The sequence below is a fragment of the Danio rerio genome, chromosome 2, assembly GCF_049306965.1.
Source record: "Danio rerio strain Tuebingen ecotype United States chromosome 2, GRCz12tu, whole genome shotgun sequence".
Taxonomy (NCBI): domain Eukaryota; kingdom Metazoa; phylum Chordata; class Actinopteri; order Cypriniformes; family Danionidae; genus Danio; species Danio rerio.
Window position 1 is genome coordinate 59582173 of NC_133177.1, and position 18140 is coordinate 59600312.

The 18140-nt window shown below is 37.8% G+C and overlaps 1 protein-coding gene across 3 annotated transcripts in view; it reads left to right on the top strand.

Annotated features, from left to right (window-relative positions):
* LOC100330028 (homer protein homolog 3) overlaps positions 1-18140 on the top strand; it is a 96636-nt gene that overhangs the window by 10020 nt on the left and 68476 nt on the right. The gene's annotated exons all lie outside the window — the stretch shown is intronic.

An 18140-nucleotide genomic window follows, 5' to 3' on the forward strand; every position in this document is an offset into this window, starting at 1 on the left:
GTTATTACGTAAGAAGTGGGTGAATAAGTGCTTACTGCAGACGCGAATCGTTTCAAATGATTCAGTTCGATTTGATGAACTTGTTCAACCGGTTCACTTAGAAGATCCGGTTACAAAGATTTGTTCGCGATCGCGCTACAGAAATAAAACCCATTATTGGGCACAAATGTGTTAAAGTAATAGTTTTAATTCTCTGTATTTAATGCTGTCACCGTGCTGCTGTCATGTCCACGCGTTTTTGTCGCGGGACCAACAAAGAAGATGACTCGAGGAGAACCGGCTCGATCTGCCCAATGGCGGAAAGAGACTCTGAGGTGCGAAAGGGTCAAACACAAACACCTGCAGCGCGGATTATATGTACTTCTAAAATGCTTACAGTAAGATTATTTATTAAATACATTTACAAATACGAAAACGATGAAGGTTTTTACTATAATTTTAGTTAGTTTTGTATGTACACAAAACAGTTTCAGTTAGTTTTAGTTTTTGAAAAAACTCGTTTTTATTTTTATTTCAGTTATCGACAATTATTTTACATTTTAGTTTTCGTTTTTTCGTTAGTTTTCGTTAACTATAATAACCTTGCTTAAAGTGACATTTAAAGGCTTAACTAGGTTAAAAAGGTGAACTAGGCAGGTTAGGCTAATTAAGCAAATTATTGTATAAAGATGGTTTGTTCTGTAGACTATCAAAAAAAAAAATAGCTTAAAGGGGCTAATAATTTTGTCCCAAAAATGTTTTTTAAAAAATTAATAACTGTTTTTATTCTAGACGAAATAAAACTAATAAGACTTTTTCCAGAAGAAAAAATATTATCAGACATACTGTGAAAATTTCCTTGCTCTGTTAAACACCATTTGGGAAATATAAAAAAAATAAATAAATCAAAAGGGGCTAATATAATTATAATGTATTTATGTATTAATGTATTTATGTATGTATGTATGTATGTATGTATATATATATATATATATATATATATATATATATATATATATATATATATATATATATATATATATATATATATATATATATATATATATATTTATATACATACATACATACATACATATATATTAGGGATGCAACAATACAGTTAGCCCACGGTTCAATACATAACTCGGTTTTTTTACACGGTTTTCGGTTCGGTTCGGTTCTCATGGCTTGACACTTTCTCTTGAAGGAGAAAAACATAAAAATGATTTATTGCAATACTCATTTTCTTTTACTTAAAAACCAAGAAAGGTATTCTAGTTCCTACTGTATCGTATAAAAAAAGTAACAGTGATATCTCACAGCTGCTGGTAGCCCATGTACAAACTGGGGAACACATAAAATCCTACACATTGAAAATAAACACACATGTGAAGTTAATGAAGATTAATTGGCCATTTCAAATAAACATATTTGAACTTCAGTAAACATAAATAAACCATCTGAATTATCTCGGTGCTGGAAAAATGCGAGACTGCAGTCTGTAAAGCGGATCGAGTGCGTTTATAAGAATATATAGCTCCAATCACAGAAAACGCCTGCAAATCTTCAGCAATTAACACCCGCAATGGCTTTATTTCATGTGTCTCTCGGAACCGGTTGGGTTTTTCTGCTTGAAAGATTCAGCAGGGGATTGTTGTGATTTGGAGGACTTTATTACCTTCTCTGCTGTCCTGCCTTCAGACAGTGATCTTGCTGGGTGATGGCGCTGCAGATGTGCAGTCATGGTCATACGTGTAAAACAATGCTTGCACACAGTTATTTTTTGTTCACCATTTTTTCTTTTATTGGCATAATACTTACCGGCAAAACCGAAATGTCCTCACACAGCAGATTTGAAAGATGCCGGCGCTTCCTCGTACTGTTGCCTCAGCCTCACTTCACCGCCGCTCGCCATGTTCATATGTGGAATGATGGTCAAGCGCCCCCTAACTTTAGAGCATAGTGATTGGATATTTGGGAGGAGTTTCCTCATCTCAGCTCATGGACTTACAGACACACACAGTCAATTTGTATGTATGTATATATATATATATATATATATATATATATATATATATATATATATATATATATATATATATATATATATATATATATATATATATAAATATAAAAAAAATTCTATATATATATATATATATATATATATATATATATATATATATATATATATATATATTGGTTTATTATTATTATTATTATTATTGATATTATTATTATTATTGTTATTGATATTATTATTATTATTATTCCTAACTAAATGCAGAATTTTTAAGTATTTCACAACGTCGCAGTGATTTTTACGTGACAGTTATTTCAGAATACATCGAAAAAATATTAATAATATTTCACAATATTGCAAAGGGATTTTTGTGTAGCAAAACTGTTAAACAATACACTAAGTGTATAATTTTAAAATAATATTTTAAAATATTGCAGGGATTTATGCATAACACAGCTGTTGCAGAACGATTTAAATGCCTAGTTTAATAATATATTACAACATTGCAGTGATTTATGCATAACGCAATTGCACACAATGCGCAATTTAAAATATGTCACTGTGTCATTCTGAATTTTTAGTAAAGCAACTGTTCGTAAATTGAATGCGTAATTTAATAGTAATATTAATAAAATATAAAAGGTATTAACATTAAAGTTATTATTTTATAGTAATGATATAACAGTACTTACATTGATATAAATAGATTGCAGTTTTGCAAACTCAATATTAAGTAAAGCCGCAGCAACACACTGAACTCAATGCTGATTTGTTCATATTATTTTCCAGCGTAATGACTGAACTTTGAGTACATATTGTACAAATGAATCACCATCAATGGATTCATTTCTGCGTTTGTTTCACTTCTCTTCATTACGCATGCATATATCAGCCAGCTCGCACTCTGCATATCAGCATCAGGCATTAAAAAAGCCCACCGTGCACTTAGAGAAATGCACTTTGTGAAAATGGACAAAGAATGACCCATTTCTGCTGCTCTTAGTGGGACACGTTCACGGGAATTATAATAAATACGAGCGATAGTTCTTCTCCTCTTAATCTCTGTTAGAGATGATGCTCGCTCGCCTGCTGCAGGAGGAAAAAAGCTCGTAGGTGATTGTTTATGAAACGGCCAGCATTGTGTTGTTTCAGTTGCCATGGCGACTGCGTCTCAGGTGTCCGTCTGAATGGGTTTCAGTGATTGTGGAGCTGCTCTGACCTTCAGCAGGCTGGGAATGGGTTAAACTAGTAGTGCTGGAGAAGTTAATTAGTTCAGCGGCTGCGAGGAGCCATGCTGTCGGGTCAGAACACGCCTGGCCTAATTTACTCCTGTTTGTCCTTCAAACGCTCCTGCTTTGTTTTAAAGTGAACATTCAGCTGTCTTAAAGATGCCATATAATGTGGATATATCTAGGCAGAGCTGAGTAATAAGAGTTCAGTGTGTGCCTTCAAACACTTTTCATGTAAATCCTGTACGTGTATTAACAGAACAAAGCACCAACTCTGATGATTCACACAGCATCATTAATATGCACGGCCAGGCTGCGTTTGATTGGCCACAATGTTTCCTAGTCAGATTACAACAATGATAATTTTCCCCCTTAATCTAAGCTTGTATTAAACATAATGGGCTTTATTTTAACGATCTAGGTGCAAAGTCTAAAGAGCACATGGTGCAAGAGCATGTCCGAATCCACTTTTGCTATTTTAAGGACTGACAAATACGCTCTGCACCACAGCACATGGTCTAACAGTAGAGGTGTGAACCTATACTGGTCTCACGGTTCAGTTCGGTTACGATTATCATGCCTTCGGTTCAATTCGATATCTCGGTGCATCACGGTGCATTGACGATGCTTTCTATATACAGTGTTATATTTTAGGGGGGAAGCTATAACAAGCTGTCTGTATAAACACACAGACACACAGCACCACACTGTCTCTCATTCACACACATACAAAAACATAGACAGCACCAAACAAACAAACAAACACACACACACACACACACACACACACACTTAAGCCCTCGCAACAGGGAGAGCTCGCGCTGAGCGGAGCAGAAAAACGAAAAAAAAAGAAGCACTTTTTCGACGGTCCCTTACTGAGAGCTCCTCTTAGCATGAGCTCTCCTGGCTAAACACATATTGCGAGGGCTTAAACAGAGCAGTGCTCGTAATGTCGAGCGAAAAAAAAAAAAGAAAGACAGCTGTGAAACATAACCAGCTTTGTGTTTTTGTAGGAAACACACTTTAGATCAGGGGTCTCAAACTCAATTTACCTGGGGGCCGCAGGAGGCAAAGTCTGGGTGAGGCTGGGCCGCATAAGGGATTTCACAAAAAAAGTCCTCAAATGTCATTATTAACAGTTTTAATTATTTCTTCTGAACATGAAGTGTCCTGAACATTAATAGAACATTGAGTGAAGATTATGAACAGTTCTTCTGAACATGGCATCTTTTGCCTACTTCTTGCTGCCAGAGACTTGACAGCGCTTCTTCTCACAAATCTGAACCACATTTGGCTTTAGAGCGGAAGCAGTTGAGACCCTCAGTATGGCTTGAAGATGATCATCATTAAGTCTAGACCTGTACTTTGACTTATTGAAGTCCTAGGGAAAAAAAGTGGGGGAACTCACTCAAAACTTCCATTCCCTCACCTAAAAAAAGGCGTATATATGTATAAATAAAACAACCCCACCCCACTGCAGTCACATCAGTCTGTGCCAGTCTGTATCTACCTATAATATCAATATATATATAAGATGCAGGGCAGGCACGTGCACACATAGGGCTCAACCTGTGCAGAGCACATGCCCTTTTTAGTCTTGCATAGAAAGTTCCCTTCCAAAATGATCAAAAGTGCCCCCGTGACGCGACACACCCTCGGTCCTGCCCTTCAGTAGGCGCGCGATAACACCGCTCTTGAGTACGCGCGCGACAACACAGCTGATCAGAACGTGCGCGACAACGCGCATTGAGTGACAAGCGCGCTGTGTACGGATAGAATCAGCGGAGCGAGAGCGCTCTCTCTCCCCGCTCCGCTGATTCTGTCAGAGTACAGCGGTCGGCGCGGGCCACAAAATATTGCACTGAGGGCCGCAAATGGCCCGCGAGTTTGAGACCCCTGCTTTAGATCTTTTTAGGGTAAGAGGTTTTTGAGTTATTGCCGTCTATAACTGAATGTGTGTCAGGAAAATCGAAAACAAAACCAACAGACCCGCGCTCATTTCTGGCACCCCCTGGATATACAGCGCCCTTAGCATATGCCTATGGTGCCTATGCCACGGGCCGGCCCTGCGTTGCCTGAGTGTTATAAATACTCGCGCTCACCTCCCTCGCAACAGAGCGCATATGAGATAAATGACGTCAGTACATAATAACTGGTTATGATTATTACTGAACCGATACCGAATTGTCCGCGTCTGCATCGCGGTGCACCGAAGAAACAATTAATTTTGACACCCCTATCTAACAGGGTTGTGCTTATTCTCTTAATGAGTTCTGGGTGTGTTTTGAAAATAACCTGGGTTAAACCAATCAGAGTCTCATCTCTTATTCCCTTTATGAGTCAGTTGTGTCGCGCCGTGGTGCATTTGCTAGTTACATGGCGGACTTTGTAAGTGTAAAAACTGAACGCTTCACTCGCGAGAAAACAGTTATACAGAGCATCATGCAGCGCGAGGATAAAGAACGAGCCTCCTCCATTCAGCCTCTTTATTTCTCTTCACTTTACTCCTTTATTTTTGGTGGAGCAAGGAGACGGTGGAAACTCACTCCACTGAACACATCCATCAGCCTACATACTTAATTTCGTCTGTTAAGCGCAAAGATTTGTTTCAAAACTATTTACTAAGGAATAAATGAACAATAATAATGAAGTGTGCTCAAACAACTGAGTTCTTTCCAAATACACGTCTTATTCTTATGCCCCTATTGGGGATGCAGAGTTTTCCAAAACTTGACAGGTGGACAAATCTAAACTTGATTTTATTAAAACAAATATAAATCTGCAGATAATAAATAATACCGATAATAATAATAACATTATACTAGGGATGTAACGGTATCAGAATTTCACGGTACGGTAATACCTCGTTATGAATGACACAGTACGGTATTTATTGAATCATTTACAGGAAAAACAAAACTTATGAAAATACTCCAAAAAAGTGCCAAAAGTGTCAATGACATACAAATCTATCTGTAAGCTTTGAAACAGGAACTTCAATTTTTCAATGTTAATAACAAAAAATTATTAAACCATATAAAAAAATCAAGTTTCAATTTATTATTGTTGAAAACTCATCACATTCAACATTTAATCACTCACTTACACACTTAGATAGAGATAGGTTTTTTAAGGAAAATGATCATATAACTATAATCTGGTAAAAGCTGGGATCTCTGGGCATTTACAATGTCCCCTGCAACAGAAAAAAGCCCTCTCATTTGGGACTGAGGTTTCTGGGACAGAGAGATATGATTTAGCCAAGGTTGACAGCAGTGGGTAACGTTGTGCATCGTCTTTCCCCCACTTGAGAGGACAAACCATGAGTGAGATAGAGGTCTCTTTGCGGTACAAGTCAATGTCTGCATCAATCTAACAAGTGTGCTGTGTTCTGCAGTCCCCATGACTGTTTTTAGTCGTATTCCCTGACTTATATTTCACCACAGTCTGGCAGTGCCTGTATACTGTTTTTTTCTTTGTCTGTCACCTTTTCTCCTTTCTCGTATCTTTTTTAGAAGGAAACCGAAATACTTCCACACATCCGATTTAAAACTCGCTTTACGTTCGTTCATTTCTAGCTCTTTTTCTTTTTCTTCCCTGTTACTAGCAACACACAAAATCATTACTGGATCTGTAGTGACAACAGACCGCAAAGGATGATGGCCACGCCTAGGCTGATGGGAATTGTAGTTTCCGCTACCTCCCGTTCGCTTCATTCGCCTGAGCAAATTTTCTCAGAAATATAGTTTTATCGAGTCATGCGACTACGGTAATATTGAAAAAAATTGCTATTGCGGTATGACGGTATTTACAAAACCGTTACATCCCTACATTATACTAATCAAGATAGTCATCAATAAACTGAAAAAGCCCCGAGGTGAGGCATGAAGGCAGTGGTTTTAATATGTATGTAGAAAATAAACATTTTTGTAAATAATTTTGTATTTTTGAGGCTACAATTCACACAGACTCACCAAAACTGGACAATAGAAGATTGGAGAAACGTTGCCTGCTCTGATGAGTCTCCATTTCTCCACATTCAGATGGTCGGGTCTGATTATTGGCATCAAGAACGTGAAAGCATGGATCCATCCTGCCTTGTATCAGCGGTTCAGGCTGCTGGTGGTGGTGTAATGGAGTTGGGGAAGTTTTCTTGGCACACTTTGGACCCATTAGTACCAACTAAGCATGGTGTTAACGCCACAGCCTATCTGAGTATTGCTGCTGACGATGTCCATCTCTTTATGACCACAGTGTACTCATCTTCTGATGGCTACTTCCAGCAGGATAACGCTCCATATCATAAAGCGTAAATCATCTCAGACTGGTTTCTTGAACATGACAATGAGTTCACTGTACTCAAATGGCCTGCACAGTCACCAGAGCTCAATCCAATAGAGCACCTTTGGGATGTGGTGGAACGGGAGATTCACATCATGGATGTGCAGCCGACAAATCTGCAGCAACTGTGTGATGCTGTCATGTCAATATGGAGCAAAATCTCTGAGGAATATTTCCAGTTCCTTGTTGAATCTGTCACAAAGGATATTAAAGCAGTTCTGAAGGCAAAAGGGTCCAAGGTACTAGTAAGGTGTAGCTGATAAAGTGGCCGGTGAGTGTATGTGTGTATGTATATATATATTAGTGCTGTCAATCGATTAAAAATAATCAGCTAATTAATCGCACCTTTTTTTGAAAATTAATCGCTATTAATCACATTTAAAAGACTGAAACTTGTAATTTTGGCAATTCAAATGTAAAATTAATGTAAACGCAAGACAAAAACTATTTAAGTTCAAAATATAATTGTTTATTAGCATTTTTGTTTAACTTTTAATGCATATTTCTTCATCTAAACCTCATACCCACAATAAACCATCAAGATCCTGGCCTGACAGCCATATTTATTACAGAAATTAAAACACAGGCATGTTAATGCCATTTGAATTTCAAAACAATCAATGCCAATAAAGAAAACTTTGATTTCTAATTAGATTCTGAGTGGACTGCAAAAAATGGAAATTGGAAAGTTATAATAATAATAAAGTATTGAATACAAACATTTGCACTCATTGAAAAGTTGTATTGCTGTGAGTTGAGAACATTAAGGCCGTACTCACACTAGGTACAGTTGCCTCGAACAGGGCCAAAGCACGCTTGTCCCCCCCTCCCGTCTCCCCCGACGGCCCGCACTCACACCATATCGGGCCTCGGCACGCTTACGTCATCGCTGCTGCTCTGTTCAGAAGCGCTCTCTATGGCAAGCCTTTTTAGCATTTAAATCTTTGTTCTGACTCCATAAATATATTTAGAGATATCTCTAATTATATTTTGACTTGTCATAATTATAATTCGACTAGTCAGAATAACAATTAGAGATATCTGCAATTACAACTGTAGTACGAAATCAGATTGGAGATATCTGCAAATATATTATGACTAGTCATATTCCTCTATTGACTTCCATTGAAAAATATTTGCAGATATCTCTAAATGAGTTTTGACTAGTCACAATTGTAATTAGAGATATCTCTAACTGAGTTTTTACTAGTCATAATACATTTGGAGATGTCTTTAATTCATCATATTTAGAGATATTTACAAATATATTTGAAGATATCTCTAATTAATTTACTAATAGTCGAATTACAGTTGTAGATATCTTGAATTGGATTTTTGACAAGTCAAAACTCAGTTAGAGATATCTGCAAATATTTTTCAATGGAAGTCAATGGAGGAATATGACTAGTCATAATATATTTGCAGATATTTCCAATCTGATTTCGTACTAGTACAATTGTAATTGCAGATATCTCTAATTGTCATTCTGACTAGTCGAATTATAATTATGACTAGTCAAAATATAATTAGAGATATCTCTAAATAAATTTATGGATAGTCAGAACAAGGTTTAAATGCTAAAACGGCTTGCCATACGCTCTCACTCAGTAGCACAGTGGAGATTTCTCTAGTTATATCGTTTCAGTCGTTTGATATGCCATCAAATATTTCGCCAAACAGTCCTTAGGGATGCGGTGACACGCAGTCAGATATTTCGCCGAACAGATCCGCCACTTTTGGCGCTCATAAACAATCATAAAGCTCTCGTGCTGCAGGAATGAGGAGGTCTGCTGAAGGTGTGCAGCTGGTGTGCTGTGAGGAGTTTGTGTCTTTAATAAACTACGGCAGTTTGAGTTCACTGAACAGTAAGAATGATTATTAATCCATATCAAACAGTCCCTTAAAAGTCACGTCTCGCTTTCGGTTTCGGGCTTTGGCGCGTTTTGCGCTCACACTCAAGCGTACCGCGCCAAAGCCCAAGTGTACCGCGCTCAGGCACACCTCTTCCAACCGGGCCAGGGCTGGCCAAGTGAACCGTGCTTGAGCGCGATTCAGCACACTCACACTTCTCAAACAATCCGGGAAACAGGCCTGGGCACGGTACGGATGGCACAGTGTGAGTAGGCCCTAATTATAAAGTAGAAACAATTTTGCTTAATCCTCTTTTACATTCAGCCAGTTGCTAAGACAGTCCAGTTTGTTAACATTATCGGGGGACAATTGTGGCCCTTTTCTTTTGAATGATGTGAGCTAAGAGAGCAACGCAATCTCACGGCAATTCGTACTATTTTTGATTTAGTGGCTACGGACGTTTGTGCAGCTTTGTTGCACGCGCGCACACAGACAGACGCACACACCAAGTGCAGGACAGGACAGCCAGAGCGACTCCAGATTCAACACGCATGATCATCAAAATTCAACACGCGTTCATCAAATTTGCTTAATGACACATTTGAGGGCGCATGCTGAAAGGCAGAGGAATGCGCTGTCTGACAGCTCGCGACATCATGTCACTTTCTGAGTACATTTACATGGACACCAAACATCTTCTTTTCCGTTCGCCATGCGGTTTCAAATTCCATTAAAACAGAAGTCGAAAGTTAAAAATGAAACACCTGAAATTGCAGGAATCTCTGGAGAAAACACTCTTATTTTATTCTGAATCTTGCCTTCAAAAAGTGCTTCCTTGGTCTTTTCCGTATTTCTTTGCACGTTAAACACACGTCCACCACAACAGGAAGTAAAAAAACCTGTAACTGCGTTAATTGCGTTAATTTTTTTTTACGCTTTAATTGTTTCAAATTAATTAAGCATATTTGCATAGAAAACAAGGTTCGAGTCAGTTGGCATTTCTGTGTGGAGTTTGCATGTTCTCCCCGTGTTGGCATGGGTTTCCTCCGGGTGCTCTGGTTTCCCTCACAGCCCAAACACATGCGCTATAGGGGAATTGAATAAGCTAAATTGGCCGTTGTGTGTGTGTGTGTGTGTGTGTGTGTGTGTGTGTGTGTGTTTGTGTGCGTGCGTGCGTGCGTGCGTGCGTGCGTGCGTGCGTGCGTGCGTGTGTGTGTGTGTGTGGGTGGGTGTGTGGGTGGGTGTGTGTGTGTGTGGGTACATAAAACATGCTGGATAAGTTGGTGGTTTATTCTGCTGTGGTGACCCCTGAATAATAAAGGGTCTAAGCCGAAAAGAAAAGGAATGAATGAATAAAACAAATTATAATGACATTACTGTCTTTTAATGTAGTAAATGGAGCCTTGGTGATGAATTTCTATAAAAAAATAATAATAATAACTTGCCCTAACTTTAATGTTTGTTTAAAAGCAAATCGATTGTATTGTTTTGCTAAGCTACTCTAATTGTCAACTGGTTAATGATCATATCTAATTAATATTGCATACATAAATAAAGAAATAGGGCAGCGCAGAAGGTAGTGCTGTCGCCTCACAGCAAGAACGTTGCTGGTTCGAGCCTCGGCTGGGTCAGTTGGCGTTTCTGTGTGGAGTTTGCATGTTCTCCCTGCATTTGCATGGGTTTCCTCCTGGTGCTCCAGTTTCCCACACTGTCCAAACACATGCGCTTAGGGTGAATTGGGTAGGCTAAAATTGTCCGTAGTGTATGAGTGTGTGTAGAAATGTTTTCCAGAGATGGATTGCAGCTGGAAGGGCATCCGCTGTGTAAAACATGTGCTGCATAAGTTGGCGGTTCATTCCGCTGTGGCGACTCCAGATTAATAATGGGACTAAGCCGCAAAGAAAATAAAAAAAATATTAAATAATAATAAAAACATGTATTTTGGTTTACTGCACAAAATAAGCTCTAATCTGTCAATCAACTGCTCTGTGGCTTCCTCTGAAATATTATGTCACTAAATATAATGTGATGACAAAAACATTTGGAGATATGTATTTATTCTACAGCATAATTACAAAAACTCAACTATAAAATGTGCACGTCTGCTTATTAGATGTCAACAAATGTGCTGCAAACAACAGATTCTGAGTTACATTAACTAAATCACTGTATTCGAGTTTTTCCTGTTGTGGTCGACGTGCAAAGAAATATGGAAAAGACCAAGGAAGCACTTTTTGAAGGCAAGATTCAGAATAAAATAAGAGTGTTTTCTCCAGAGTTTCCTGCAATTTTAGGTGTTTCATTTTTAACTTTCGACTTCTGTTTTAATGGAACTTGAAACCGCATGGCGAACGGAAAAGAAGATGTTTGGTGTCCATGTAAATGTACTCAAAAAAGTGACATGATGTTGCGAGCTGTCAGACAGCGCATTCCTCTGCCTTTCAGCATGCGCCCTCAAATGTGTCATTTTGCACATTTTGCTCTTCTTATAAGAACACATTATTGCAAAGGAAAATTCTGTTGAAGATATGAGTTGTGAGCACTATTCCAGATGTGTGTGTGTGTGTGTGTGTGTGTGTGTGTGTGTGTGTGTGTGTGTGTGTGTGTGTGTGTGTGTGTGTGTGTGTGTGTGTGTGTGTGTGTGTGTGTGTGTGTGTGTGTGGTGACACAATAACTAATCACAGAATATGGAAATATAAGCTGACTTATTATCAGATTTATTATTTCTCCTGAATGTGGTCTGAAAGCTGCGGTGACGTGCTGTCGAGTCTCTGAAAGAGCCGCTGGTCTGCTGGAGCTCAAACCCAGAGACCTCACGCTGGCTTCGTTTCTCAGCGGTTCTAGCAGAAATGCTGAAAAACACACATTCATCCGTGACTCATATTGGGCTCTTTATAATGACTGACACGCTGGAGGCAGAATAATGAGCACTTTGCCCACATTACGTCCAGGACTAATGTTTCCACTTGAACTTTAACTGGAAGTCAACGAGAGCTCAGACTGTGCTCCGTTCACGCCACTGATAATATTCTCCATCAATCACTGGCAGAAATGAAACGTCAAAGGTTTTTCATCAAGTCAAATGTCAGGTTTAAGATCATGTTATGCAAATTATCAATTCAGGATCATGGGAAATATGTGCTTTAGCCTACATTTTAGTAAAAAGAAAAATACGTTTGCTCAGAGTACATTTTGTTACACATTTAACAATGACAAATCTACTAGAGGGCGCTGTCTACATTTTTACGAGTCTAAAATGTGTTACTTTGGGAACATTTTGTTGGGTTTTAGATGACAAATCCACTTGGTGGCACTGTCTACATATTTGCGAGTCTGAAATACATTGCTTAGGCTGTGTTTGTTGTATGTTTTCAGAAGACAGATCCACTAGAGGGCGCTGTCTATATTTTTGCGAGTCTAAAATGTGTTACTTTGGGAACACTTTGCCGTGTTTTAGATGACAAATCCACTAGAGGGCGCTGTCTACATTTTTTGAGAATTTAAAAAAGTTTCTTAGGGTACATTTTTGTTGTACGTTTCAAATACAAATCCACTAGAGGGCGCTGTTTGCATTTTACGAATCTAAAATACACTATTTGGAATATATTTTGTTTGTTTTAAATGACAAATCCACCAGGGGTCAGTCTACATATTTTGTGAGTCAGAAATGTATAGCCTAGGCTGTATTTGTTATGTTTCAGAAGACAAATCCACTAGAGGGCGCTGTTTACAGTTTTACGAGTCTAAAATGTGTTACTTTGGGAACATTTTGTCGTGTTTTAGATGACAAATCCACTAGAGGGCGCTGTCTACTTTTTTTGTGATTCTAAAAAAAGCTTCCTAGGGTACATTTTTGTTGCATGTTTTTAGTAACAAATCCACTAGAGGGTGCTGTTTGCATTTTACCTATCTAAAATACATTTTGTTTGTTTTAAATGACAAATCCACCAGGGGTCATTCTTCATATTTGAAAGTCTGAAATACATTGTTTAGGCTGTGTTTGTTGTATGCTTCAGAAGATAAATCCACTAGAGGACGCGGTCTACATTTTTGTAAATTTGAAATGTGTTACTTGGGAAACATTTTTATGTATGCTTTAGATGGCAAATCCACTACAGGTCACTGTCTACATTTTTGCGAGCCTAAAATGCGTTACTTTGGGAACATTTTGTTGAGTTAATTGTCAAATCCACTAGAGGGTGCTGTCTACATTTTTGTGAATTTGAAATGTGTTTTTGAAATACATTTTACGAGTCTGAAATACATTACTTGGGAAACATTTTGTTTGTTTTAAATGACAAATCCATCAGGGGTCAGTCTATATATTTGCGTGTCCAAAAGACATTGCTTTAGCTGTGTTTGTTGTATGTTTCAGAAGACAAATCCACTAGGGGACGCTGTCTACAGTTTTCCGAGTCTAAAATGTGTTACTTTGGGAACATTTTGTCGTGTTTTAGATGACAAATCCACTAGAGGGTGCTGTCTACATTTTTTTCAAATCTAAAAAGCTTCTTAGTGTACATTTTTGTTGTACGTTTCAAGTAATAAATCCACTAGAGGGTGCTGTTTGCATTATACAAGTCTAAAATACATTTAGTTTGTTTTAAATGACAAATCCACCAGGGGTCATTCTACATATTTGAAAGTCTGAAATACATTGTTTAGGCTGTTTGTTGTATGTTTCAGAAGATAAATCCACTAGAGGGCGCTGTCTACATTTTTGTGAATTTAAATTGTGTTACTTGGGAAACATTTTGTTGAGTTAATTGTCAAATCCACTAGAGGGCGCTGTCTACATTTTTGTGAATCTGAAATGCGATGTTTGCACATTACGAGTCTAAAATATGTTACTTGCAGGCCCGGTGGGCCGGTCCGTTTTTTGGCCGCGAGGGCCGGTGTCCCTAGTTCCAGAATCGGTTGCTCTCAGCAGTCACACTTTTTAAAATTAATTTAATTATTTACTTGACCACAGCCTTTTTATTAATTATTTAATAAATTATTGCCTCGTGAGCAGGATGCAGGTTAATGATGATATAACTAGATAAGTCACAATTAAACGTACAGCAGTTGTGGTACAGTGGTTAGTACGTTAGATTATGAGGCGGCCAACCCGGGTTCGGTCCTTGTCTGAGTTTTTTTTTTTTTCATTTTTATTGTTAAGACATAATACTGTAAGGGTTGTTGAACATTTGAAGTTCTAAAAGAGCTGTTTTCTCAAAAAAAGACGTGATAGTGTAATTAAAAACTGAATTGCAAATAACCTTATTTTAATATAGTCAGTGGTGAACTGAGGTGGGCCGGTCTGATGCTTGAAACTCCAGGGCTGAAAAAGAGTCCTACTACGGCCCTGGTTACTTGGAATACATTTTGTTTGTTTTAAATGACAATTCTACTACAGGGCGCCGTCTACATTTTTGTGGGTCTGAAATATATTACAGAGTGGCTGTGTTCACACCAGACGCAGTATGCGCAAACAAATCATGCTATCCGCGCGTAAATAGACTTTGAACATTTTGTCATGTTTTAGATGACAAATCCACTAGAGGGCGCTGTCTACATTTTTGTGAGTCTAAAATGCGTTACTTTGGGAACATTTTGTTGCACATCTAACTATGACAAATCCACTAGAGGGCGCTGTCTACATTTTTGTGAATTTGAAATGTGTTACTTGGGAAACATTTTGTAGTATGCTTTAGATGGCAAATCCACTAGAGGGCGCTGTCTACATTTTTGTGAATCTGAAATGCGATGTTTGCATATTGCGAGTCTAAAATACGTTATTTGGGATACATTTTGTTTGTTTTAAATGACAATTCTACTACAGGGCGCCGTCTACATTTTTGTGAGTTTATAATGCTTTACTTTGGGAACATTTTGTCGTGTTTTAGTCCGTGTTGACTTCACGAAGGTGAGCGGGATGTTGCAGCTTGGTAGAAACGAGACAAAGCAAAGTAAGAGAAACATGTTTTGCATTGTGATCATTCAATTTTTGCTTACCTGAATACTGTTCGACTCCCCAGAACACCATCAAACAGTGCTGTTCAGATCTTGTGAAACTGTTCAATATTCATCGCAGAAAAATAGAATCTTGCAATATCAGATTATCCAATATCGTGCAGGCCTATGTTAAAATCCAGTTTAGCCGTTTCCAAGCAAGTGTTTCCAACGAGCCTGTGTTGGGATTATGGTAAGGGTGTCACATCCGTGTTCATTTCTGGAAAATGAGATCATCTTTCAGTGATACCATCCTTCCGCTGGACCTGATGAATTACATTAAGCTTATTTGATCTGAAATCCGACCCTTTCATTTCCTCTTCTGGATTTCAGCAGCTTTTTGTTTCACACAATGATCTCTGCAAATGTGCGTCTGCTGTATATTAAATATTGCATGAATAATGTCCAGCTCTCATTTGACAGTGCAACTGATGTGTGGGGAAATTCAGGATCTCTTCAATCACTAATTTATTTTCTTTTTGCCATGCTGACAGCACATACTATTTGACTAGATATTCTTCAAGACAGTAGTATTCAGCTTAAAGTGACATTTACAGGCTTACCTAGGGTAATTAGGGTAAAGTTAGGGTAATTAGGCAAGTCGTTGGCCAACAGTGGTTTGTTTTTTTTTGGTTATTTTTGTAGCCAGTTTCAAAATTGTTGCTTCATTTAGCCTATTCTTGGTGTTTTGGGTCAGTTTAGGATCTATTTCTATTCCTAATCTTGATCTCTTGTTGCTGCTGTAACAGCGGTGAGCTGTGCTGAGGTTAAAGAGAGCGTGTGAAGGGTCAGAAAGTCTCGACTATCAGATGTAGTTTGACCGCAGCTCTTCATCTGTCGTCTTCACTTCTCTGCGCTCGCTCAGGCTTCATCAACACTTTCACAGACGCGCTGACTCTCAGCAGCTCATTTCTCTGATGCTTTACCGCTCTTTCCACTCCTGTTAGCATCATTTGTCCATTACAGAGCTGGACAATCATCTGTTCCACTATTACACAAACTACAGGAGTCAGAAACCCTTCTCATTCTCAACTTCAACACATGCAGTGACATGCATAATTCACACTTCAGGTAAAAGAACACTTGTTTAAAAGAAGATTCAAGATGAATACCTTCATATTACTACATAAGTGTGTTTAATTTTCTACTTAAATACCTACTTTAAATGTAACTTGATGATTTAAATGTTCCATTCAGAGCGAGTTTCCAGTAAACAACTCAATGGTTCAAAGGATTCATTTAGAATGAGTCTCCAGTAAACAACTTACTGATTCAAATGATTCATTGAGCAAGTCTTTAGTAAAAAAACTCACTGATTTAAATGATCTATTCAGAGAAAGTCTTCAGCAAACAACTTACTGATTCAAATGATTCATTCAGAGTGAGTCTTCAGTAAACAACTTACTGATTCAAATGATTCATTCAGAGTGAGTCTTCAGTAAACAACTTACTGATTCAAATGATTCATTCAGAGTGAGTCTTCAGTAAACAACTCACTGATTCAAATGATTCATTGAGCAAATCTCTAGTAAAAAAACTCACTGATTTAAATGATCCATTCAGAGTGAGTCTTCAGTATCAACTCACTGATTCAAATGATTCATTCAGAGTGAGTCTTCAGTAAACAATTCACTGATTCAAATGATTGAGCAAGTCTCTAGTAAAAAAAACTCACTGATTCAAATAATCCATTCACAGTGAATCTTCAGTAAACATTTAACTGATTCAAATGATTCATTCAGAGTGAATCTTCAGTAACCATTTCACTGATTCAAGTGATTCATTCAGAGTGAGTGTTCAGTAAGCATTTCATTAATTCAAATGATCCATTCAGAGTGAATCTTTAGTAAACATTTCACTGATTTAAGTGATTCATTCAGAGTGTGTGTTCAGTAAACATTTCATTAATTCAAATGATCCATTCAGAGTGAATCAGTAAACATTTCACTGATTCAAATGGTTCATTCGGGGTGAGTCTTCAGTAAACATTTCACTGATTCAAATGATCCATTCAGAGTGAATCTTCAGTAAACATTTCATTTATGGCAATGATTCTTTCAGAGCAAATCTCTTGTAAACAACTCACTGATTCAAATGACCAATTCAGAGCGAGTCTTTTGCAAACAACTTACTAATTCAAATGATCCATTCAGATCAAGTCTCCAGTATACCACTCATTGATTCAAATGATCTATTCTGAGTGAGTCCAGTAAACCACTCAATGATTAAAATGATTCGTTCAGAACGAGTCTCTAGTGAACAACTCACTGATTCAAAGTTCTCTTCACAGCGAGTCTCCAGTAAACAACTCACTGATTCAAATAATCTGTTTAGTGCAAGTCACCAGTAAACAACTCATTGGTTCAAGCGAATCATTCAGAGTGAGTCTCCTGTAAACAACTCAATGATTCAAATGATCCTTTTAGAGTGAGTTTCTAGTAAACAACTAATCAGTTCAAATGATCTGTTCATAGCGTTTCTCTAGTAAACAACTCAATGATTTAAATGATCAACTCAGAGCGTGTATCTAGTAAACAACTAACCGATTCAAATGATCTGTTCAGAGAGAGTCTCCTGAAATAAACTCACTAATTCAAGTGATTCAGTTAGTCTCCAGTAAACAACTTATTTATTCATTCACAGTCTTCAGTAATCAACTCACTGATTTAAATGATCCATTCAAAATGAATCTTCAGTAAACGACTCACTGATTTGAATGATCC